The following is a 13723-nucleotide window of genomic DNA, read 5'->3' as shown; positions in this document are numbered from 1 at the left end:
CAGTAGAAGCACTTAGTCTCAGGCTTAGGTCCAGACTTGGGCTTCTTCACTTGAGCAGCAACTTGCTTGCCGTTCTACATGAAGTTCCCTTTCTTTCCCTTTGCCTTTTTTTAAACTAGTGTTCTTGTTAATCATCAACACTTGATGCTCTTTCTTGATTTCTGATTTCATCATCATGAAAAGCTCGGGAATCGTTTACGTTATCCCTTGCATACTATAGTTCATCACGAAGTTCTACTAACTTGGTGATGTGACTAGAGAATTCTGTCAATCACTATCTTATCTGGAAGATTAACTCCCACTTGATTCAAGCGATTGTAGTACCCAGACAATCTGAGCACATGCTCACTGCTTGAGCTATTCTCCTCCATCTTTTAGCTATAGAACTTGTTGGAGACTTCATATCTCTCAACTCGGGTATTTGCTTGAAATATTAACTTCAACTCCTGGAACATCTCATATGGTCCATGATGTTCAAAACATCTTTGAAGTCCCGATTCTAAGCCGTTAAGCATGGTGCACTAAACTATCAAGTAGTCATCATATTGAGCTAGCCAAACGTTCATAACGTCTGCATCTGCTCCTGCAATAGGTCTGTCACCTAGCGGTGCATCAAGGACATAATTCTTCTGTGCAGCAATGAGGATAAACCTCAAATCACGGATCCAATCCGCATCATTGCTACTAACATCTTTCAACTTAGTTTTCTCTAGGAACATATAAAAATTAAACGGGGAGCAACATCGCGAGCTATTGATCTACAACATAGATATGCTAATACTACCAGGACTAAGTTCATGATAAATTAAAGTTCAATTAATCATATTACTTAAGAACTCCCACTTAGATAGACATCCCTCTAATCATCTAAGTGATCACGTGATCCATATCAACTAAACCATGTCCGATCATCATGTGAGATGGAGTAGTTTCAATGGTGAACATCATTTATGTTGATCATATCTACTATATGATTCACGCTCGACCTTTCGGTCTCAGTGTTCCGAGGCCATATCTGTTATATGCTAGGCTCGTCAAGTTTAACCTGAGTATTCCGCGTGTGCAACTGTTTTGCACCCATTGTATTTGAACGTAGAGCCTATCACACCCGATCATCACGTGGTGTCTCAGCACGAAGAACTTTCGCAACGGTGCATACTCAGGGAGAACACTTATACCTTGATAATTTAGTGAGAGATCATCTTATAATGCTACCGTCAATCAAAGCAAGATAAGATGTATAAAAGATAAACATCACATGCAATCATAATATGTGACATGATATGACCATCATCATCTTGTGCCTTTGATCTCCATCTCCAAAGCATCGTCATGATCTCCATCGTCACCGGCATGACACCATGATCTCCATCATCTTGATCTATATCAATGTGTCGTCACATGGTCGTCTCGCCGACTATTGATCTTGCAACTATTGCTATCGCATAGCGATAAAGTAAAGCAATTATTTGGCGCTTGCATCTTATGCAATAAAGAGACAACCATAAAACTTTTGCCAGTTGCCGATAACTTCAACAAAAACATGATCATCTCATACAACAACTTATATCTCATCACGTCTTGACCATATCACATCACAACATGCCCTGCAAAAACAAGTTAGACGTCCTCTACTTTGTTGTTGCAAGTTTTACGTGGCTGCTACGGGCTGAACAAGAACCGTTCTTATCTACGCATCAAAACCACAATGATAGTTCGTCAAGTTAATGCTGTTTTAACCTTCTCAAGGACCGGGCATAGCCACACTCGGTTAACCTAAAGTTGGAGAAACAGACACCCGCCAGCCACCTGTGTGCAAAGCACGTCGGTAGAACCAGTCTCGCGTAAGCGTACGCGTAATGTCGGTCCGGGCCGCTTCATCCAACAATACCGCCGAACCAGAGTATGACATGCTGGTAAGCAGTATGACTTGTTTCGCCCACAACTCACTTGTGTTCTACTCGTGCATATGACATCTACGCATAAAACCTGGCTCTGATGCCACTATTGGGGAACGTAGTAATTTCAAAAAAATTCCTACGCACACGCAAGATCATGGTGATGCATAGCAACGAGAGGGGAGAGTGTGTCCACGTACCCTCGTAGACCGAAAGCGGAAGCGTTGGCACAACGCGGTTGATGTAGTCGTACGTCTTCACGATCCGACCGATCAAGTACCGAACGCACGGCACCCCCGAGTTCTGCACACGTTCAACTCGATGACATCCCTCGAACTCCGATCCAGCCGAGCTTTGAGGGAGAGTTCCGTCAGCACGATGGCGTGGTGACGATGATGATGTTCTACCGACGCAGGGCTTCGCCTAAGCACCGCTATGATATAATCGAGGTGGATTATGGTGGAGGGGGGCACCGCACACGGCTAAGAGATCAAGAGATCAATTGTTGTGTCTATGGGGTGCCCCCTGCCCGTATATAAAGGAGTGGAGGAGGGGGAGGGCCGGCCCTCTCTATGGCGCGCCCTAGGAAAGGGGAGAGAGAAGAGAAGGAAAGAGGGGGCGCAGCCCCTCCCCCTAGTCCAATTCGGACTAGGCCTTGGGGGGCGCGCAGCCTCTCCTCTCTCTTTCCCCTAAAGCCCAATAAGGCCCATATACTCCCCGGCGAATTCCCGTAACTCTCCGGTACTCCGAAAAATACCCGAATCACTCGGAACCTTTCCAATGTCCGAATATAGTCGTCCAATATATCGATCTTTATGTCTCGACCATTTCGAGACTCCTCGTCATGTACCCAATCTCATCTGGGACTCCGAACTACCTTCGGTACATCAAAACACATAAACTCATAATATAACCGTCATCGAACTTTAAGCATGCGGACCCTACGGGTTCGAGAACAATGTAGACATGACCGAGACACGTCTCCAGTCAATAACCAATAGCGGAACCTGGATGCTCATATTGGCTCCCACATATTCTACGAAGATCTTTATCGATCAAACCGCATAACAACATACGTTGTTCCCTTTATCATCGGTATGTTACTTGCCCGAGATTTGATCGTCGGTATCTCAATACCTAGTTCAATCTCGTTACCGGAAAGTCTCTTTACTCATTCCGTAATACATCATCCCGCAACTAACTCATTAGTTACAATGCTTGCAAGGCTTATAGTGATGTGCATTACTGAGTGGGCCCAGAGATACCTCTCCAACAATCGGAGTGACAAATCCTAATCTCGAAATATGCCAACCCAACAAGTACCTTCGAAGACACCTGTAGAGCACCTTTATAATCACCCAGTTACGTTGTGACGTTTGGTAGCACACAAAGTGTTCCTCCGGTAAACGGGAGTTGAATAATCTCATAGTCATAGGAACATGTATAAGTCATGAAGAAAGCAGTAGCAACATACTAAACGATCGAGTGCTAAGCTAACGGAATGGGTCAAGTCAATCACATCATTCTCCTAATGATGTGATCCCGTTAATCAAATAACAACTCTTTGTCCATGGTTAGGAAACATAACCATCTTTGATTAACGAGCTAGTCAAGTAGAGGCATACTAGTGACACTTTGTTTGTCTATGTATTCACACATGTATTATGTTTCCGGTTAATACAATTCTAGCATGAATAATAAACATTTATCATGATATAAGGAAATAAATAATAACTTTATTATTGCCTCTAGGGCATATTTCCTTCAGGATAGTCCTTCACCGATGTGACATGTTGGGGAACGTAGCAGAAATTCAAAATTTTCTACGCATCACCAAGATCAATCTATGGAGTAATCTAGCAACGAGGGGAAGGGGAGTGCATCTACATACCCTTGTAGATCGCGACGCGGAAGCATTGCAAGAACGCGGATGAGGGAGTCATACTCGTAGCGATTCAGATCGCGGTTGATTCCGATCTAAGCACCGAAGAACGGTGCCTCCGCGTTCAACACACGTGCAGCCCGGTGACGTCTCCCACGCCTTGATCCAGCAAGGAGAGAGGGAGAGGTTGGGGAAGACTCCATCCAGCAGCAGCACGACGGCGTGGTGGTGATGGAGGAGCGTGGCAATCCCGCAGGGCTTCGCCAAGCACCGCGGGAGAGGAGGAGGAGGGGGAGGGGTAGGGCTGCGCCAAAAGGAGACGTTCTCGTGTGTCTTGGGCAGCCCAAACCTCAACTATATATAGGGGGGGAGGGGGCTGCGCCCCCCTCTAGGGTTCCCACCCCAAGAGGAGGCGGCCAGCCCTAGATCCCATCAAGGGGGGCGGCCAAGGGGAGGAGAGGGAGGCGCCCCACTAGATGGGCCCTAAGGCCCATCTGGACCTAGGGTTTGCCCCCTCCCACTCTCCCATGCGCCTTGGGCCTTGGTGGGGGGGGCGCACCAGCCCACTTGGGGCTGGTCCCCTCCCACACTTGGCCCACGCAGCCTTCTGGGGCTGGTGGCCCCAATTGGTGGACCCCCGGGACCCTCCCGGTGGTCCCGGTACATTACCGATTTCACCCGAAACTTTTCCGGTGAACAAAACAGGACTTCCAATATATAAATCTTTACCTCCGGACCATTCTGGAACTCCTTGTGACGTCCGGGATCTCATCCGGGACTCCGAACAACATTCGGTAACCACGTACATACTTTCCCTATAACCCTAGCGTCATCGAACCTTAAGCGTGTAGACCCTACGGGTTCGGGAACCATGCAGACATGACCGAGACGTTCTTCGGTCAATAACCAACAGCGGGATCTGGATACCCATGTTGGCTCCCACATGTTCCACGATGATCTCATCGGATGAACCACAATGTCGGGGATTCAATCAATCCCGTATTCAATTCCCTTTGTCTATCGATATGTTACTTGCCCGAGATTCGATCGTTGGTATCCCTATACCTTGTTCAATCTCGTTACCGGCAAGTCTCTTTACTCGTTCCGTAACTCACATCATCCCGTGATCAACTCCTTGGTCACACTGTGCACATTATGATGATGTCCTACCGAGTGGGCCCAGAGATACCTCTCCGTTTACACGGAGTGACAAACCCAGTCTCGATTCGTGCCAACCCAACAGACACTTTCGGAGATACCTGTAGTGCACCTTTATAGTCACCCAGTTACGTTGTGACGTTTGGTACACCCAAAGCATTCCTACGGTACCCGGGAGTTGCACAATCTCATGGTCTAAGGAACTGATACTTGACATTAGAAAAGCTCTGAGCAAACGAACTACACGATCTTGTGCTAGGCTTAGGATTGGGTCTTGTCCATCACATCATTCTCCTAATGATGTGATCCCGTTATCAACGACATCCAATGTCCATGGTCAGGAAACCGTAACCATCTATTGATCAACGAGCTAGTCAACTAGAGGCTTACTAGGGACATGGTGTTGTCTATGTATCCACACATGTATCTGAGTTTCCTATCAATACAATTCTAGCATGGATAATAAACGATTATCATGAACAAGGAAATATAATAATAACCTATTTATTATTGCCTCTAGGGCATATTTCCAACAGTCTCCCACTTGCACTAGAGTCAATAATCTAGTTCACATCACCATGTGATTAACACAGACAGGTCACATCACCATGTGACCAACATCCAAAGAGTTTACTAGAGTCAACAATCTAGTTCACATCACTATGTGATTAACACTCAGTGAGTTCTGGTTTGATCATGTTATGCTTGTGAGAGAGGTTATTAGTCAATGGGTCTGAACCTTTCAGATCCGTGTGTGCTTTACGAATATCTATGTCATCTTGTGGATGCTACCACGCGCTACTTGGAGCCATTTCAAGTAACTGCTCTACTATACGAATCCGGTTTACTACTCAGAGTTATCCGGATTAGTGTCAAAGTTCGCATCGACGTAACCCTTTACGACGAACTCCTTTTCACCTCCATAATCGAGAAAATTCCTTAGTCCACTAGATACTAAGGATAAGTTCGACCGCTGTCATGTGATCCATTCCCGGATCACTATCGTACCCCTTGACCAACTCATGGCAAGGCACACTTCAAGTGCGGTACACAACATAGCATACTGTAGAGCCTACGTCTAAAGCATAGGGGACGACCTTCGTCCTTTCTCTCTCTTCTGCTGTGGTCAGGTCTTGAGTCTTACTCAATACTCACACCTTGTAACACAGCCAAGAACTCTTTCTTTGCTGATCTATTTTGAACTCTTTCAAAATCATGTCAAGGTGTGTGTTCTTTGAAAGTATCATCGGGCGTCTTGATCTATCTTTATAGATCTTGATGCCCAATATGTAAGCAGCTTTATCCAGGTCTTCCTTTGAAAACTCCTTTCAAACAACCCTTTATGCTTTCCAGAAATATTACATCATTTCGGATCAACAATATGTCATTCACATATACTTATCAGAAATGTTGTAGCGCTCCCACTCACTTTATTGTAAATACAAGTTTCTAACAAACTTTGTATAAACCCAAAAACTTTGATCACTCCATCAAAGCGTATATTCTGACTCCGAGATGCTTGCTCTAGTCCATGGAAGGATCGCTGGAGCTAGCATACCTTTTAGCATCCTTAGGATCGACAAAACCTTTCTGATTGTATCATATACAACCTTTCCTTACGAAAACTGGTAAGGAATCTTGTTTTGACATCCATCTGCCAGATTTCATAAATGCAGCTAATGCTAACATGATTCCGACGGACTTAAGCATCGCTACGGATGAGAAAATCTCATCGTAGTCAACTCCTTGAACTTGTGAAAATACTCTTTGCCACAATTCGAGCTTCATAGACGGTAACCTTACCGTCCACGTTCGTCTTCTTCTTAAAGATCCATTTATCTCGGATTCCATGGCTTCTAACCATTTGTCAGAATATGGGCCCACCATCGCTTCTCCATAGCTCGTAGGTTCATTGTTGTCTAGCAACATGACTTCCAAGACAGGATCACGCATTACTCTGAAGTAGTACGCATCCTCGTCGTCCTACGAGGTTTGGTAGTGACTTGATCCGAAGTTTCATGATCACCATCATAAGCTTCCACTTCAATTGGTGTAGGTGCCACAGGAACAACTTCCTGTGCCCTGCTACACACTAGTTGAAGTGACGGTTCAATAACCTTATCAAGTCTCCACCATCCTCCCACTCAATTCTTCCGAGAGAAACTTTTCCTCGAGAAAGGACTCGTTTCTAGAAGCAATTACTTTTGCTTCCAGATCTGAAATAGGAGGTATACCCAACTGTTTTGGGTATTCTATGAAGACGCATTTATCCGCTTTGGGTTCGAGCTTATCAGCCTGAAACTTTTCCACATAAGCATCGCAACCCCAAACTTTTAAGAAACGACTACTTAGGTTTCTCTGAACGGTGTCTTCTCAACGGAATTGCGTGGTGCCCCTTTTAAAGTGAATGCGGTTGTCTCTAATGCCTAACCCATAAACGATAGTGGTAATTCGATAAGAGACATCATGGTATGCGCCATATCCAATAGGGTGCAGTTATGATGTTTGGACACACCATCACTCTATGGTGTTCCAGGCGGTATTAATTGTGAAACACTTTCCACAATGTCTTAATTGTGTGCCAAACTCGTAACTCAGATATTCATCTCTATGATCATATCACAGACATTTTATCCTCTTGTCACGACGATCTTCAACTTCACTCTGAAATTACTTGAACCTTTCAATAATTCAGACTTGTGTTTCATCAAGTAAATACACTCAGCATCTACTCAAATCATCTGTGAAGTAAGAACATAACGATATCCACTGCATGCCTCAGCACTCATTGGACTGCATACATCAAAATGTATTACTTCCAATAAGTTGCTCTCTTGTTCCATCTTACTGAAAACGAGGCCTTTCAGTCATCTTGCCCATGTGGTATGATTTGCATGTCTCAAGTGATTCAAAATCAAGTGAGTACAAACGATCCATCTGCATGGAGTTTCTTCATGCATATATACCAATAGACATGGTTCGCATGTCTCAATCTTTTCAAAAACGAGTGAGTCCAAAGATCCATCTACATGGAGCTTCTTCATGCGTTCTACACCAATATGACTCAAATGGCAGTGCCACAAGTATGTGGTACTATCATTACTATTTTATATCTTTTGGCACGAACATGTGTATCACTGCGATCGAGATTCATTTTAGGTGCAAGACCACTGAAGGTATTATTCAAATAAACAGAGTAACCATTATTCTCCTTAAATGAATAACCGTATTGCGATAAACATAATCCAATCATGCTCAACGCAAACACCAAATCTCGATGGCAGAGGGAGCATGCGATGCTTGATCACATCAACCTTGGAAACACTTCCAACACATATCGTCATCTCATCTTTAGCTAGTCTCCGTTTGTTCCGCAACTTTTATTTCGAGTTACTAACACTTAGCAACCGAACCGGTATCTAATACCCTGGTGCTGCTAGGAGTACTAGTAAAGTACACATTCATATAATGTATATCCAATATACTTCTGTCGACCTTGTCTGCCTTCTCATCTACCAAGTATCTAGGGTAGTTCCGCTTCAGTCACCGTTTCCCTTATTACAGAAGCACTTAGTCTCGGGTTTGGGTTCAACCTTGGGTTTCTTCACTAGAGCAGCAACTGATTTGCTGTTTAATGAAGTATCCCTTCTTGCCCTTGCCCTTCTAGAAACTAGTGGTTTTACTAACCATCAACAATTGATGCTCCTTCTTGATTTCTACTCTCGCGGTGTCAAACATCGCGAATAGCTCAAGGATCATCATAACTATCCCTGATATGTTATAGTTCATCACGAAGCTCTACTAGCTTGGTGGCAGTGACTATGGATAACTATCACTATCTCATCTAGGAGATTAACTCCCACTCGATTCAAGTGATTGTAGTACTCAGACAATCTGAGCACATGCTCAACGATTGAGCTTTTCTCCCTTAGTTTGCAGGTTTAAGAAACTTGTCAGAGGTCTCATACCTCTTGACGTGGGCACTAGTCTGAAATCCCAATTTCAGTCTTCGGAACATCTCATATGTTCTGCGACGTTTCAAAAAACGTCTCTCGTGCCACAATTCTAAACTGTTAGCATTACTCACTGAACTATCACGTAGTCATCCAAACGTGTATGTCAGATGTTTCGCAACATCTACAGACGACGCTGAGGTTCAGCACACCGAGCGGTGCATTAAGGACATAAGCCTTCTGTGCAGCAATGAGGACAATCCTCAGTTTACAGACCCAGTCCGCATAATTGCTACTACCAACTTTCAACTAAATTTTCTCTAGGACCATATTTTAAACAGTAGAACTAAAGCGTATGACATAATTCGCAAAGACCTTTTGACTATGTTCATGATAATGAAGTTCATCTGATTATTGAAATCCCACTTAGATAAACATCCCTCTAGTCATCTAAGTGATACATGATCCGAGTCAAACTAGGCCATGTCCGATCATCACGTGAGACGGACTAGTCATCATCGGTGAACATCTCCATGTTGATCGTATCTGCTATACGACTCATGTTCGACCTTTCGGTCTCTTGTGTTCCGAGGCCATGTCTGTACATGCTAGGCTCGTCAAGTCAACCTAAGTGTTTCGCATGTGTTCCGAGGCCATGTCTGTACATGCTAGGCTCGTCAACACCCGTTGTATTCGAACGTTAGAATCTATCACACTCGATCATCACGTGGTGCTTCGAAACAACGAACCTTCGCAACGGTGCACAATTAGGGGGAACACTTCTCTTGAAATTTTATAAGGGATCATCTTACTTACTACCGTCGTTCTAAGCAAATAAGATGCATAACATGATAAACATCACATGCAATCAAATAGTGACATGATATGGCCAATATCATTTTGCTCCTTTGGTCTCCATCTTCGGGGCACCATGATCATCTTTGTCACCGGCATGACACCATGATCTCCATCATCATGGTCTCCATCATTGTGTCTTCATGAAGTTGTCATGCCAACGATTACTTCTACTTCTATGGCTAACGCGCTTAGCAATAAAGTAAAGTAATTTACATGGCGTTATTCAATGACACGCAGGTCATACAAAAATAAAGACAACTCATATGGCTCCTGCCGGTTGTCATACTCATCGACATGCAAGTCGTGATTCCTATTACAAGAATATGATCAATCTCATACATCACATATATCATTCATCACATCTTCTGGCCATATCACATCACATAGCACATGCTGCAAAAACAAGTTAGACGTCCTCTAATTGTTGTTGCAAGTTTTTTTACGTGGCTTGTATAGGTTTCTAGCAAGAACGTTTCTTACCTACGTAAAACCACAACGTGATATGCCAATTTCTATTTACCCTTCATAAGGACCCTTTTCATCGAATCCGTTCCGACTAAAGTGGGAGAGACAGACACCCGCTAGCCACCTTATGCAACTAGTGCATGTCAGTCGGTGGAACCTGTCTCACGTAAGTGTACGTGTAAGGTCGGTCCGGGCCGCTTCATCCCACAATGCCGCCGAAACAAGACAAGACTAGTAACGGCAAGAAGAATTGGCAACATCTACGCCCACAACTACTTTGTGTTCTACTCGTGCATAGAAACTACGCATAGACCTAGCTCATGATGCCACTGTTGGGGAACGTAGCAGAAATTCAAAATTTTCTACGCATCACCAAGATCAATCTATGGAGTAATCTAGCAACGAGGGGAAGGGGAGTGCATCTACATACCCTTGTAGATCGCGATGCGGAAGCGTTGCAAGAACGTGGATGAGGGAGTCGTACTCGTAGCGATTCAGATCGCGGTTGATTCCGATCTAAGCACCGAAGAACAGTGCCTCCGCGTTCAACACACGTGCAGCCCGATGACGTCTCCCACGCCTTGATCCAGCAAGGAGAGAGGGAGAGGTTGGGGAAGACTCCATCCAGCAGCAGCACGACGGCGTGGTGGTGATGGAGGAGCGTGGCAATCCCGCAGGGCTTCGCCAAGCACCGCGGGAGAGGAGGAGGAGGGAGAGGGGTAGGGCTGCGCCAAAAGGAGACGTTCTCGTGTGTCTTGGGCAGCCCAAACCTCAACTATATATAGGGGGGGAGGGGGCTGCGCCCCCCTCTAGGGTTCCCACCCCAAGAGGAGGCGGCCAGCCCTAGACCCCATCAAGGGGGGCGGCCAAGGGGAGGAGAGGGGGGCGCCCCACTAGATGGGCCCTAAGGCCCATCTGGACCTAGGGTTTGCCCCCTCCCACTCTCCCATGCGCCTTGGGCCTTGGTGGTGGGGGGGGGGGGGCGCACCAGCCCACCTGGGGCTGGTCCCCTCCCACACTTGGCCCACGCAGCCTTCTGGGGCTGGTGGCCCCACTTGGTGGACCCCCGGGACCCTCCCGGTGGTCCCGGTACATTACCGATTTCACCCGAAACTTTTCCGGTGACCAAAACAGGACTTCCCATATATAAATCTTTACCTCCGGACCATTCCGGAACTCCTCGTGACATCCGGGATCTCATCCGGGACTCCGAACAACATTCGGTAACCACGTACATAATTTCCCTATAACCCTAGCGTCATCGAACCTTAAGCGTGTAGACCCTACGGGTTCGGGAACCATGCAGACATGACCGAGACGTTCTCCGGTCAATAACCAACAGCGGGATCTGGATACCCATGTTGGCTCCCACATGTTCCACGATGATCTCATCGGATGAACCACGATGTCGGGGATTCAATCAATCCCGTATTCAATTCCCTTTGTCTATCGATATGTTACTTGCCCGAGATTCGATCGTCGGTATCCCTATACCTTGTTCAATCTCGTTACCGGCAAGTCTCTTTACTCGTTCCGTAACTCACATCATCCCGTGATCAACTCCTTGGTCACACTGTGCACATTATGATGATGTCCTACCGAGTGGGCCCAGAGATACCTCTCCGTTTACACAGAGTGACAAATCCCAGTCTCGATTCGTGCCAACCCAACAGACACTTTCGGAGATACCTGTAGTGCACCTTTATAGTCACCCAGTTACGTTGTGACGTTTGGTACACCCAAAGCATTCCTACGGTACCCGGGAGTTGCACAATCTCATGGTCTAAGGAACTGATACTTGATATTAGAAAAGCTCTGAGCAAACGAACTACACGATCTTGTGCTAGGCTTAGGATTGGGTCTTGTCCATCACATCATTCTCCTAATGATGTGATCCCGTTATCAACGACATCCAATGTCCATGGTCAGGAAACCGTAACCATCTATTGATCAACGAGCTAGTCAACTAGAGGCTTAGTAGGGACATGGTGTTGTCTATGTATCCACACATGTATCTGAGTTTCCTATCAATACAATTCTAGCATGGATAATAAACGATTATCATGAACAAGGAAATATAATAATAACCTATTTATTATTGCCTCTAGGGCATATTTCCAACATGACAGTCCCGATGAGCTCTACCCCGTGCACGCCGGCGCCTCCACCTCCACACCTGTTGCTCTTGCCGCCGGCGGTGACCTTTGGCACGCTCGCTTGGGTCACCCCAACCACACCGTCTTACGTCAAATCCTTAGGAGTTTCTCTTTCTCATGTGATAAGCTCGACGAGCACTCTTGTGAGGCTGGTCGCTTAGGCAAGCACGTTCGTCTTCCCTTTAGTGCGTCTTCTTCAGTTTCCACTTTTCCGTTTTAATTACTTCATAGTGATGTTTGGACATCTCCCGTTGCGAATAACATGGGCTATCTATACTACTTGGTGATTTTAGATGATTACTCTCATTATGTGTGGACTTTTCCCCTTGGTCGTAAATCTGATGCTTTAGCCACACTCACCGCCTTTTATTCCTATGTCACCACCCAGTTCGGTCGCCCCATACTCGCACTCCAAACTGATAACGGAAAAGAGTTTGACAACGTCGCTCTTCGCACACTTCTCGCCTCTCACGGCACCATCTTCCGTCTGACTTGCCCTTACACTTCCCAGCAGAACGGCCGCGCCGAGCGCATTCTCCCCACTCTTAATGACTGTGTTCGCACGTTACTCTTTCACTCTAACGTTCCCGCTCGGTTTTGGCCCGATGCCCTCGCTACCGCCACTCTCTTAGTTAACATTCGTCCGTGTCGCCCTCGGTGGAACTACGCCCCTCACCACCTTCTCTTCGGCACACCACCGTCCTATGATGGTCTCCGCATCTTCGGGTGCCTCTGTTATCCTAGCACCGCGTCCACCACGCCACACAAGCTCGCACCACGATCCGTCCCATGCGTCTTCCTTGGCTACCCTCCTAATACTAAAGGTTACCGGTGCTATGATCCTGTCACTCATCGTGTGTACACCTCGAGGCATGTGTACTTTGTTGAGACGGTGTTCCCTTTTTTTAGGTTCCTCCGGCTTCGGCCCCTTCGGCGCTAGCCCCCGCGCCCCCTTCGTGGAGCGATGCACGGCGACAGCCCCCGTCGGCGCCCCCGGCACGGCGCCCTATGCCGCCACCACCTGGCTTTGTGACTCCCTCCCCCGAGGTCGAGTCCACGCGGGCCCCCGGGTCCCCGTCTCCCTCATACGAGGTTGAGCCCGGCACCCCGCCCGCCACGCCTGTGATGGGCTCGACGTCAACCTCGCCCGTCGCCTCTTCCGCCGCCGAATCGGCCGACGCTGCTGCCGCTGCGGCCTCCGCCGCCGCACCGGGTGCCCCTGCCGCCGCGGCACCCGTCGGCCCTCCTGCCCCGTCACTTGGCGTGACTACCCGCGCCCGAGCAGGAGTGCTTCGGCCCAGTACGCGCTACTCCGCCGACGAGTATGTGTGCACCGCCTCGACGTCAACGCCA

Source organism: Triticum aestivum, chromosome 3D (genome assembly GCF_018294505.1).
Source record: "Triticum aestivum cultivar Chinese Spring chromosome 3D, IWGSC CS RefSeq v2.1, whole genome shotgun sequence".
NCBI classification, from domain to species: domain Eukaryota; kingdom Viridiplantae; phylum Streptophyta; class Magnoliopsida; order Poales; family Poaceae; genus Triticum; species Triticum aestivum.
The sequence above is the reverse complement of the archived record's forward strand: the minus strand, read 5'-3'. Positions refer to the sequence as shown.